This window comes from Moschus berezovskii, chromosome 9, assembly GCF_049115385.1.
Source record: "Moschus berezovskii isolate FMDL1 chromosome 9, NW_MosBer_1.0, whole genome shotgun sequence".
NCBI lineage: Eukaryota > Metazoa > Chordata > Mammalia > Artiodactyla > Moschidae > Moschus > Moschus berezovskii.
This window is the reverse complement of record NC_142468.1, coordinates 102,860,074-102,872,880: the sequence shown is the minus strand read 5'-3', so window position 1 is coordinate 102,872,880 and position 12,807 is coordinate 102,860,074. Positions and strand designations below refer to the sequence as shown.

At 37.8% G+C, this 12,807-nt stretch overlaps 1 pseudogene; it reads left to right on the top strand.

Annotated features, from left to right (window-relative positions):
• The first annotated feature begins 11,882 nt into the window (after positions 1 to 11,882).
• Positions 11,883 to 12,807, top strand: LOC129536208 (olfactory receptor 4L1-like; annotated as a pseudogene).

Genomic DNA, 12,807 nt, shown 5'->3' with positions numbered 1-12,807 from the left:
AGTGAAGTCGCCCAGTCGTGTCCGACCCTTAGCGACCCCACGGACTGCAGCCTACCAGGCTCCTCCATCCATGGGATTTTCCAGGCAAGAGTACTGGAGTGGCTTGCCATTGCCTTCTCCGTAAAACATGCTATATACATATAATGGAATATTATTTGGAAATAAAAATGAATCAGGTACTGGCATATGCTACACTATGTATGAATCTTGAAAACATTTGGCTAAGTTAAAGAAATGAGTCACTAAAAACTACACGTTACTTTAGTCCATTCGTATGAAATATCCTTTATAGGCAAACCCTTAGAAGTAGAAAGTAGACTAATGGTTGCCTAGAGCCGGGAGTGTGAGGGAAGCAAGGATGTGGTCTTTTTAGACTGGCTTCTCTTCAATGTTTTCAAGACTCATTCACGTCACAGCTTACCTCACTACTTGATGCTAAGAGTGACATGAGCATCATGAGAGGAGGAATCCCTGGTCCATTGCTCTCCAATAAACACACCAATTTAACAGCAAAGAGGAACTCAAAAGCCTCTTGATGAAAGTGAAAGAGGAGAGTGAAAAGTTTGGCTTGAAGCTCAACATTCAGAAAACGAAGATCATGGCATCTGGTCCCATCACTTCATGGGAAATAGATGGAGAAACAGTGGAGACAGTGTCAGACTTTATTTTTTTGGGCTCCGAAATCACTGCAGATGCTGATTGCAGCCATGAAATTAAAAGACGCTTACTCCTTGGAAGAAAAGTTATGACCAACCTAGATAGCATATTAAAAAGCAGAAACATTACTTTGCCAACCAAGGTCTGTCTAGTCAAGGCTATGGTTTTTCCCATGGTCATGTATGGATGTGAGAGTTGGACTGTGAAGAAAGCTGAGCGCCGAAGAATTGATGCTTTTGAACTGTGGTGCTGGAGAAGACTCTTGAGAGTCCCTTGGACTTCAAGGAGATCCAACCAGTCCATTCTAAAGGAGATCAATCCTGGGTGTTCATTGGAAGGACTGATGCTAAAGCTGAAACTCCAATACTTTGGCCACCTCATGCGACGAGTTGACTCACTGGAGAAGAGTCTGATGCTAGGAAGGATTGAGGGTGGGAGGAGAAGGGGACGACAGAGAATGAGATGGCTGGATGGCATCACCAACTCTGTGGACATGAGTTTGAGTGAACTCCGGGAGTTGGTGATGGACAGGGAGGCCTGGCGTGCTGTGATTCATGGGGTCGCAGAGAGTTGGACACAACTGAGCCACTGAACGGAACTGAACTGAACTGAACTGAACTGAGTGAACAGATTTTCTTTGTGGGAACCCTGAAACCAATTGAAAATCTCTTTTACCCCTGGAGAATGAAAAATCAGACTCACCAAATCAGGCAAGGAGATTCAGGTCTTGCTAGTATTGGAGCTCTTACAGGTCTGTCACAGTCTGGCTGTCTGGGGGAAGACAGAGGCAGTTAGCTGGACCAGTTATATAATTGATTCTCCATAACTCAGCACAGAATGAGTGGATAAAATATTCCAGCTCTCAGCTTCCACCTGTAAAGGAAAGAGTTAATTTACGGATCTAGCATCCCAACTTCACAGAGGATTCCCAAAGAACTAGTACTTATCTCACCAGGCTTGGAGCTGTGATGGTTCTGATAGAGTCCAGGTGCTGGGGGAGAATGGGGATAGCAGGTTGGGCTTCTAGACGCCAAAGCTTCACCACATACCCCACCACGATCTGTCCACAGAGTGAGAAAACAAAAATCACTACCAAGAGGCATGCTTCCTCCTGAGGAGGGAAACCATTGGCAGAGGTCTCCAGAACCTCTGTTCAGGTTTATTGGTGAGGACCTCCTCCTGTGCAAGGCCAATCTGTGAAGACTGGCAGAGGTGCCTGCACGGTCTAATGTTTAGAGACCAATGCAGAGAATCAACAGAGAACCAGGCAAAGATGTTCTAAAGAAAGAAGCAAGGTAAATCTCCAGAAACTGACACTAATGAAACACTTCATGATTTGCCTGACTGAGAATTGAAGGTAACTGTCATAAAGATTCCCTTTGGAATGAAGAGAGCGTAGCATGAATACTCCTTTCAGTAACAGTCTCATGACTCCCTTCAATAATAGTCTCACGGCTCCTGCCAGAACATGACAGTAAAATCTCACAATTACTTTAGTATATAGTCTCTTTCATTTTTATCAGGCCCAGTGTATCCCAGGGGTTATGCTGGGCTTCTACTTTAGTTATTAAGCAGAAGAGGAAGTTAGTCCAGGCCTAAAAGATGACCTATCTCCTTGCAGAAGTGACGCCTCTGAAGCTCCTTGAGCAGCAGAAAGTTCTAGCTCTTACTGATGTTGAGGAATCTGTAGAACCAAAGTCTATGAGGGCATTTATCCAGATGTACTCATTCCATACTTCAGGGTTTTAAACTTTTCCCAACCAGTGCTCTGACCTTATCATGATACACATGCCTAGAGTGTTTGTACTCTTTTGGATCCGTGTAACTGTGGAAGATCCCCTAGAGAAGGGAATGGCAACACACTTCAGTATTCTTGCCTAGAGAATTCCATGGGCAGAGGAGCCTGGCGGGCTGCAGTCCATGGGGTTGCAGAGTTAGACACTCCTGAGTAACTAACAGTTTCAAAGGTGAAGGATATTCTATAGGTATACTTGTGTAACTCTGTTAGATCTTCAGTATCTTGCTTGTCTGTGTCTACTTACTCAGGAGACAAGGAACTCTTTGTAAACTACCAAAGAGTTTTTAAATCCTTACACCTAACCTTTAATGTTTGTTAGTTAACGACTTTCAGTTTCTTTTTATTTCAAGGCATCAATACAACTTACAATAACCAAACAACTGCACTCTTTATAGGAATTTCTCTTCTCTTTCTTCCAAATGAATCATTCACCTGCAATAGCATTCCTTTCCAACAGGTTGAATTCCCAGATCAAAACCCATGAAATATTTAGCCATCAGCCAACTGCACTAAGCGAGGGCCTGTGTCCCATCTACCACCTGAGTGAATGTGTGCTCACTCAGTCAGTCAGAGCCAATTCTTTATGACCCCATGGTCTGCAGCCTGCCAGGCTCTTCTGTCCATGGAAATTTCCAGGCAAGAATAGCGGATTGGGTTGCCATTTCCTCCTCCAGGGGATCATCCTGAGCCAGGAATTGAACCTGCATCTCCTGCACTGGCAGCTGGATTCTTTATCACTGAGCCACCTGGGAACCCTGCCATTTGCAGTGGAATCTTATTGGCCACCAGGTGATGAGCCAGCTACAAATCCCCATTTTCATCTGTTTCTCAGACCACTCCCAGTACCAACTATGTTAATTTAGGTCTTCTGAGAAATGGATACCAAGATGAGGTTACATTCATAGTACATTCACACAGTGGAATAAAACTCGGTAATACATTTAAAAAAATTAAACTTGTACATTAAACAGTCTGGATACATCTCTAAAAGACTGTTATTTTAGGGAGAAGATACTCAAAAGCATACACATTGTAAGATTTTATTTAAAAGAAATTCAACAATAGACAAAACTGATATTACGTGAGGGAAATGAGAATAGTCCTTATCTCTGCTGGTGAATGTTTATTGCAAAGCAGTAGAAGGGAAATTTTGGGTGTGAAAAAAATTTATTTAGAAATTTGACAAGTGTGGTAGTTTCATAGATGCCTGCACAAGAAAACAAAATTTTCAAACTATACATTTAAGATTGGTTCATCTTAACATCTATAAATTATTTATCATGTAGATAACAGAATTTAAAGACTGGCTTTAAAAATGGCAAAAATATCAAATAAAGTTATTTGGGATGGTATCCTTTCAATAGTGAATAAAAGAAATTCTGAGGATGCTTTATGGAAATAATATTAATTATAATAGAGCAACATCTTGATTTGTTTTCTTACCAAAACCCTTTTTCTCCTTCTCCGGGGATGCAGCTATAAGCTCTTAAAGCCAATGTCTAACTCATTTTCCATGGTAAAAGCAGGTGTGACAGAGAGGAGTTCTGGTTTTACTGGTCCTAATAGAAATTTTATTTTTATTTTTTTAATATTCTCTACTTTGGGGCATTTTTGTGTGCTATATTTGTCTCTAATTTTGCCTTATATGTTAAAATTAAACTAGCAGTGCACTAAAATTAATACCTCTTCAAGTTTTCTATTTTTTTTTTCAGAAAAAATAGATGCAATTCACTAGTAAATTACTTATTGCCTTATTCTTTCCTTTTCCCAAGCACTAAGACTACCATAAATGACCATCTTATATAAATTAAAACATAGTTTAGAACATTATATGAACTTCTCAGTTCAAACTGAAGAAAACTAATCATTAAAGACATGGGTTATTTTATATGATGAGAGAGAGCTTCAGTTGTTTTCTTTGACAAGATAATTTGTCAAGTTTTTTGGGAAAATCAAATCCTGGGTCACAATTTTATTATAAATAAATATAAGTATTTAATAAGACGTATCCCAGGGGTTCTATTTATTTTAAAATGTTCAGATTATTAATTGAGAACTTAGTTGGCAATCAAGATCCAATGATGAATGGTGGTATATCGGGTTCTTTTTTTATACTAAATTATCTCCTTTGATGATGATCTGCTTATTTCAATACAAGCCTTTGACTATGTGGATCACAACAAAACTGTGGAAATTTTTTTAAAAATTTTTTTTCAGTTTATTATTCAGTAGAGGATCATGTCATCTGCAAACAGTGAGAGTTTTACTTCTTTTCCAATTTGGATTCCTTTTATGTCTTTTTCTGCTCTGATTGATGTGGCCAAAACTTCCAAAACTATGTTGAATAGTAGTGGTGAGAGTGGGTACTCTTGTCTTATTCCTGACTTTAGGGGACATGAAAGAGATGAGAATACTAGATCATCTTACCTGTCTCCTGAGAAACTTGTACGCAGGACAAGAAGCAGTATTTCTAACGTTACATGGGACAACTGATTGATTCAAAACTGGGAACAGAATATGTGAAGGCTGTATACAGTCGTCCTGCTTATTTAACTTCTATGCAGAATACATCATGTGAAATACCAGGCTGGATGACTCACAGGCTGGAATCAAGATTGCTGGTAGAAATATCAACAACCTCAGATATGCAGATAATAGTCACTCTAATATTAGGAAGAAAAGAGGAACTAAACAGCCTCTTGATGAGGGTGAAAGAGGACAGTGAAAAATCTGGCCTAAAACCCAACATTCAAAAAACTAAGATCATGGCATCCAGTCCTGTCACTTCATGGCAAATAGACGGGGAAACCATGGAAACAGTGATGAACTTTATTTTACTGGGCTCCAATATCACTGTGGATGGGGACTGCAGCCACAAAATAAAAGGAGCTTGCTCCTTGAATGAAAAGCTATGACAAACCTAGACAGTGTATTATAAAGCAGAGACATCACTGCCAACAAAGGTCCTTGTAGTCAAAGTTGTGGTTTTTCCAGTAGTCATGTACAGATGTGAGAGGTGTACCATAAAAAAGGTTGAGTGCCAAAGAATTGATACTTTTGAACTGTGATGTTGGAGAAAACTCTTGAGAGTCTTTTGGACAGCAAGGAGATCCAGCCAGTCAATCCTAAAGGAAATCAGTCTTGAATATTTACTGGAAGGACTGATGTTGAAGCTGAAACTCCAATACTTTGGCCACCTGATTCAAAGGAAAATGCATTGGAAAAGACCCTGATGCTGGGAAAGATGGAAGGCAGGAGGAGAAGGGGATGACAGAGGTTGAGATGATTGGATGACATGACCGACTTGATGGACATGAGTTTGATGGACATGAACTGGCTTCAGGAGTTGGTGATGGACAGAGAAGCCTGGCATGCTGCAGTCCATGGGGTTGCAAAGAGTCAGACATGACTGAGCAATGGAACTGAATTGAACCAGTGTAATGCTACTACAGAGGAATATTTTCTTCAAAATTTTCAGCTAGAAATAAACAAGAACAAGCGAATAATTGCAGAGTAATGAAATATTTCTAAGTTTAAGATAACATAAATTTAGGAACTAAAATAGAAGAAAGAGAAATAAATTTCTGGAATGCTAGGAAACAACGAGCAAGTCTGAATCATGGAAGACACGGCTGGAGCAGAAGCTTTGAAAAGGCAGGGTAGTGCAGGAGAAACAGGTATCAGAGAACAACCTCATGGCTGCTTTTTTTTTTTTTTTTTTGTATTTCTGTCTTCAAGTCATCCAGTAAACATGCCACTGAGACACCACACTTCCCAAGTAGCTCTCCTATGTCCCCTGTCTCTCTTTAAAAATTTATTTTTTGTTTCTTCTCTGTTGTTTTCTAAGCTGCTGATTATCTTCTGCTTTTAAAATCAGAAATTTATGATTAAATGAAATACAATTTTAAATTACAGGTTGTGTTACACGATCAAGTGCTCTGTTAATTTACTAAAATATTAAAAATCTCTTTGCAGCTATTCATACCTTATTTGCTAACCTGAATATAAACAAGATTGACTGGTATTACATCTTGTAAAAATGAAAATCATTTATTTTCAAAATAGAAATAGCACTTGTAAGTATTTATGCACTCAGCATAGGAACTCCTAAATACATAAAGCAAATATTAACAGACATAAAAGCACAGTACAATAATGGTAGGGGACCTTTAACACACTTCTTATATCAACAGATATTCTTCCAGATAGAAAATCGTAAAGAAATATTGGTCTTTAATGACAGATTAGAACAGAAAAACTTAACAGATATTTATCGAACATTACATCATTTTTTCAATTGCACATATTTTTTCAATTGCACATAGAACACTCTCTATGGTTGATATCAAGTTAGGAGATAAAATAAGCCTCAATAAACATAAGATTGAAAATATATCAAACACCTTTTCCAATAATGTCATAATGAAACTAGTGATAATTTTCTTTGAAATATTAATAGTCATATAATAATCAATGGAAGGCTTTAAAATTTTCACTTAATGTAATAGAAAGTGTTTTAGAATGTTTCTTATTAATAGCAAATGAACAAAGCCACATTCCACTGAGAAAATACTTGTTTTTCTGCTATTTTGTAAAAATGGGTAAGATGAGCAATATGACAATAAATAAAATGCATTCCTTATCAGCAAACACCATGGAAAGGTACACACAAACCATTTCTAAGGTTTGCAAATATAGTGATAGAATAAATTAAATCTTGTGGAAAGGAATTTCGCTTATTGTAAGACTATGGGAGATTTTAACATTTGTATATGAGAAATTCCCATCAACTACAATGACTCTTGCAAAAAAGCAATATCTATGCAAAAACTCTGTATGAAACCATGGGTTAAATGATGAATTTGACTAGAATTAAATAAAGATTTGGAGATTAGGAGCAGAGATGTCAACCAATTCAAAAGTTATTCAGGGCAGCCCTTGTTGTCAAGTTATTGAAACAGACTCTGAAGCCTGTGTTGCAGAGTATACCAGAAATATCAATATGATTATTTCAGTAAAAGCAACACCTTACAAAATAAGAATTTATTATATTTTATTTTAAGAAAGATAATGATTATGAAAGGGCTTCCTGGGCGGCACAGTGGTAAGAATCCCCCTGCCAGTGCAGGAGATGCAAGAGACGCAGGTTTGGTCCCTGGGTCGGGGAGATCCCTGGAGGAGGAGACGGCAATCCACTCCAGTGTTCTTGCCTGGAAGATTCCACGGACAGAGAAGTCTGTCAGGGTACAGTCCATGGGGTCACAGTCAGACACAACTGAGCACACAGCACAACAGCACACAGCAATGATTATGAAACTATTTTGTGCCGAGTATAAACATTCTCTCAAAATTTCATAGAAAGATACCTGAATAACGAAAATAGCTATACTTTAGTTAGCTTAATGATTAATCATTAATGAATATCAATTTTAAATAATTTAACATAATTTATTTCAATTTTATCTTTAAAAATTTCTACTGTAACATGTAAACATATACATAAGATGTGCTTTTATACAATCTGTGTAGATCAATTTTTATATTAATATTTTGATGGACAGAATGATTTTTCGATTATTCATCTCAAAAATTACTGCAGAGTTGTTAGAAGGAATGTAAGAAAATTTCTTGGGAGTGAAGTGAGGAAAATAAAGTGTGTGTTAAAGCTGTCTACACTTACTATATCACAATCAACCAACACTCTCATGCCTATTTTAATCATTCCAACTTCCCACTAGGGAAGCCCCTCATATTCAAGAGAATAAAGGAAAATTTGAATACTCCAGGAAATGACAGGAGAGTGACAGTATATTCCAGGATCAGAAATTAAGTGTGAACATCTTGCCTCAGTGATTTAACTACTCCCACTGAAATTTGGATTCCCAGAGATCCAACAAGTCTGCCTCCAAGGTGGTTCACATTTTTATAAAACAGGCCTAAAATAGTACCCAGAACCATATGAAGGGAATCACAGAGAGTGAAAAGTAGATTTGTCATTTTGAATAAACCCTTGAACATGCTGCTCCTAATACTGTGCCTTTAGAGCAAGTAAGTGAAAATATTACAGAGAGCTAATTCATTAGAAGGTTCATACTCTGAAAAAGGTATTTTAATTACTCCTGTATTGGCTGAAAGGAAAAGGCTATGGATTTTAAGATATGAAATCACATCCTTATTTCACAATGAGCTATAATCAACAATTTCCATGAAAATTTAAAAGATAAATATTCTCAAAATGATATTGCAAAGTAAAATATGACAATAGATGATGTGATTAGGAATCATGACTAAAATTAAGAAAAGTAAACCCTGAGTATCCAGATAATTCATACTATCATTGAAAATAATGGAAAACCTAGAAACTCATGATATTTTCTGCAGAATAGGGATCAAGCTTCAAGTGTTGGCAGAACAAGTAAATATGCATATATAATGACAGTTGAAGCAGGATTTGGCAAGGTAGAATTAGGTAGACACAAACTAGATGTTTAGAAAATCTCTGTATAAAACGTACCATTAATACAATGAGATTTTAAATAAATCTGAAAGAGCGAGAAGTCCCTCCAGGATATTCGTATTAAAGTGCGAAGTCGCTTCAGTAGTGTCAGCTTTCTGCAACCCTATGCACTGCAGCCGGCCAGGCTCCTCTGTCCTTGGGGTTCTCCAGGTAAGAATACTGGAGTGGGTTGTCATTTCCTTCTCCAGGGGCTCATCTTGACTGAGGGATTGAACTAGGGTCTCCTGCATTGCAGGAAGATTATTTTATTGTTGAGCCACCTGGAAATCCTTCATATTCAAGAGTGCAGTTCAGTTCAGTTCAGTCACTCAGTCGTGTCCGACTCTTTGTGACCCCATGAACCTCGGCACGCCAGACCTCCCTGTCCATCACCAACTCCCGGAGTCCACCCAAACCCACGTCCATTAAGTCGGTGATGCATTCCAACCATCTCATCCTTTGTCGTCCCCTTCTCCTCCTGCCCTCAATCTTTCCCAGCATCAGGGTCTTTTCAAATGAGTCAGCTCTTCGCATCAGGTGGCCAAAGTATTGGAGTTTCAGCTTCAACATCAGTCCTTCCAATGAACACCCAGGACTGATCTCCTTTAGGATGGACTGTTTGGATCTCCTTGTAGTCCAAGGGACTCTCAAGAGTCTTCTCCAACACCACAGTTCAAAAGCATCAATTCTGTGCTCAGGAGTCTTTATAGTCCAACTCTCACATCCATACATGACCACTGGAAAAACCATAGCCTTGACTAGATGGACCTTTGTTGGCAAAGTAATGTCTCCGCTTTTTAATATACTATCAAGGTTGGTCATAACTCTCCTTCCAAGGAGTAAGCGTCTTTTAATTTCATGGCTGCAATCAGCATCTGCAGTGATTTTTGAGCCCCCAAAAATAAAGTCTGACACTGTTTCCACTGTTCCCCAATCTATTTCCCATGCAGTGATGGGACCAGATGCCATGATCTTTGTTTTCTGAATGTTGAGCTTCAAGCCAACCTTTTCACTCTCCTCTTTCACTGTCATCAAGAGGCTTTTGAGTTCCTCTTCACTTTCTGCCATAAGGGTAGTGTCATCTGCATATCTGAGGTTATTGATATTTCTCCCAGCAATCTTGATTCCAGCTTGTGCTTCTTCCAGCCCAGCGTTCCTCATGATGTACTCTGCATATAAGTTAAATAAGCAAGGTGACAATACACAGCCTTGACAAGTACTTGACAAGTACTTGACGTACTTGTACAGTACTAGAAAACTATAATTTACAAACACAAAATTTTAACAAGAATAAAAGTTAAAAATGTATAATGGTTTACATTTTATTGAATATAATTCACATAGTATACATTTACCCTTTTTAAGTACACATTTCAATGATTATTTTTATACTCATATATTTGTGTATCTATCACCACAATCTGATGTTAAGTCATTATCATCAGCAGTGCCCATTGGCACTCACATCCCAACTCACGGGGACTACTGACATAATTTCTGTCTTTACGGATTTTTGTTTTTAAATATTTCATATAAAGCAAGCTATATAACATGTGGTCTTTTCTGTTAGGTCTCTTTTATTTAGTTTTTGAGATTTGTCTAGGATAAGTGTGCATAGGTTTTAAAAAATATAAAATGCATCTATATTGAAATTATGTGTGTTTTCTTAAAATGTCTATAACAAAACGGAAAGAGAATATTTAATTGTTACATTGAGTGATGTGTATTGTTCATATCTGATAATAAAATAAGCCTTGGTTTATTACTTTTCTAATAGGGATTTATATAAATTATTCTCAGGCTTTAATCTTGGATTTTCATGAATAACTGACTCAATATACGCCTTCTCGGTGCTCATTCTGTGCCAAGCCAGGAGCTTATATATACACTATCTCATCTAATACTCACTACACATTCTTGGGAGTGGTCTTGCCTTTAGGACTCGGGGAGATTTACTTACTTACCTAGACCTTGATTTTTCATTTACTAAATAAGGTGTGGAGAAAAGTGATTAGAAAGTTCTTTCCTAGTGCTAATGCATTATTTTTCTACCTTCAATTTTCTCCAAAGTAGATCATAAATTTAGTGAAAGTAATAAAATCTAATTGGCAATTAATTATTCAAGAGGAACAAAAGTTTCTTTACCAATACATGTTGTTGTCTAAGCTATATAATAATTTCTTTCCTTTCATTTATGTTACCTTTGTATTCATAATAGAAGTGCAGAAATAAATATTTTGAGAAGACTTGCTCAGGAAGAAGAATGAGAGACACAAGCACTGGGAAAGTCATCAACTTAAATTCATGCCATCTTTCCCTCTGAAATAAAGTAAAAGGCCAGTATAAGTCTTTTTAATCAATTTCTGCTTAATTGAATTAATTTCATATTCAGGTTTTTCTTTTGTTAGTTGTATCAGGGGTTGTAAAATTCTATGTAACATAGGAACTATGTGAAAAATATAGTCTGTTTTTCATTAAGAGGAGCATTTACAATAGAAACCTTTATGTTTAGTTTTAAAAAATAACAAAATATAATTCTGGAAGCAAAAAAGATAAATCCATGTGACAAAGGCAATGGTTCCCAAATTGTAGCTGGTTTTCATTTTAATAGTTATCGAGCTTTGTCATTTCTCCATAGTGCATGTAATTATTGCATTTACTGCCACAAAAGTGTCAATAGTAATATTTATGCTCATTTACATTTTATTCATGTAGCACAACTCTTCATAGAAGGCTTAGTGTGCTTCTGTCCTCTGTGTACTCCCCAGGTAAACAGTCAACATTTCAGGATCCACTCTGTATACTTCTGTAGACTAACCTACAGTAACAACATTATTTTCACTTTATTTTCTCTAATTTGCAGGCACTAATCATTTCTTGAAAATATCTGAGATAAGAAAAAACTTCTGGAACTTTTTTTGAATTGAGTAAATGGATCTGAAAAATGGATCTGTAGTGACTGAGTTTATTTTGCAAGGATTTTCTGCAGGATGGGAACTTCAGGTTGTCTTCTTCGTGACATTCTCCTTGATCTATGGGGCTACTGTGCTGGGAAACGCTCTCATTATGGTCACAGTGACACGCAGTTCCACCCTTCATTCTCCCATGTACTTCCTCCTCGGAAACCTCTCCTTTTTGGACATGTGTCTCTCCACGGTCACCACACCCAAGATGATCAGAGACTTGCTCACTGAACACAAGACTATCTCTATATGGGGATGCATGGCTCAGATGTTCTTTATGCACTTGTTTGGAGGTGCTGAGGCAACTCTTCTGGTAGCCATGGCTTTTGACAGATATGTGGCCATATGTAAACCCCTGCACTACAGGAAAATCATGAACCACAGGTTGCTGAACGGGTTTGTTATACTCTCATGGACAATTGGTTTTATACACACCATGAGTCAGATGGTATTAACGGTAAACTTTCTGTGGCCCCCGCATTGTAGACAACATATTCTGTGACCTTCCCCTTGTGATTCAGCTTGCGTGTGTGGAAACATACACCCTGGAATTATTTGTCATTGCTGACAGTGGACTCTTGTCACTTATCTGTTTCCTCCTCCTGCTTGTCTCCTACACTGTCCTCCTGGCCACTGTGCAACGAAGATCATCGGGAGGCCTCTCCAAAGCTCTGTCCACACTGTCTGCCCACATCACTGTGGTCAGTCTGTTCTTTGGGCCATGTATCTTCATCTATGCCTGGCCATTCAAGAGTTTTGCCAGCAATAAAGTCCTTGCTGTATTTTACACTGTATTCACACCCTTATTGAATCCTATTATTTACACCTTGAGAAATCAGAAAATGCAAGAGGCCAGGAGAAAATTAAGGTTCCAAAATGTTAGCTCCACATAG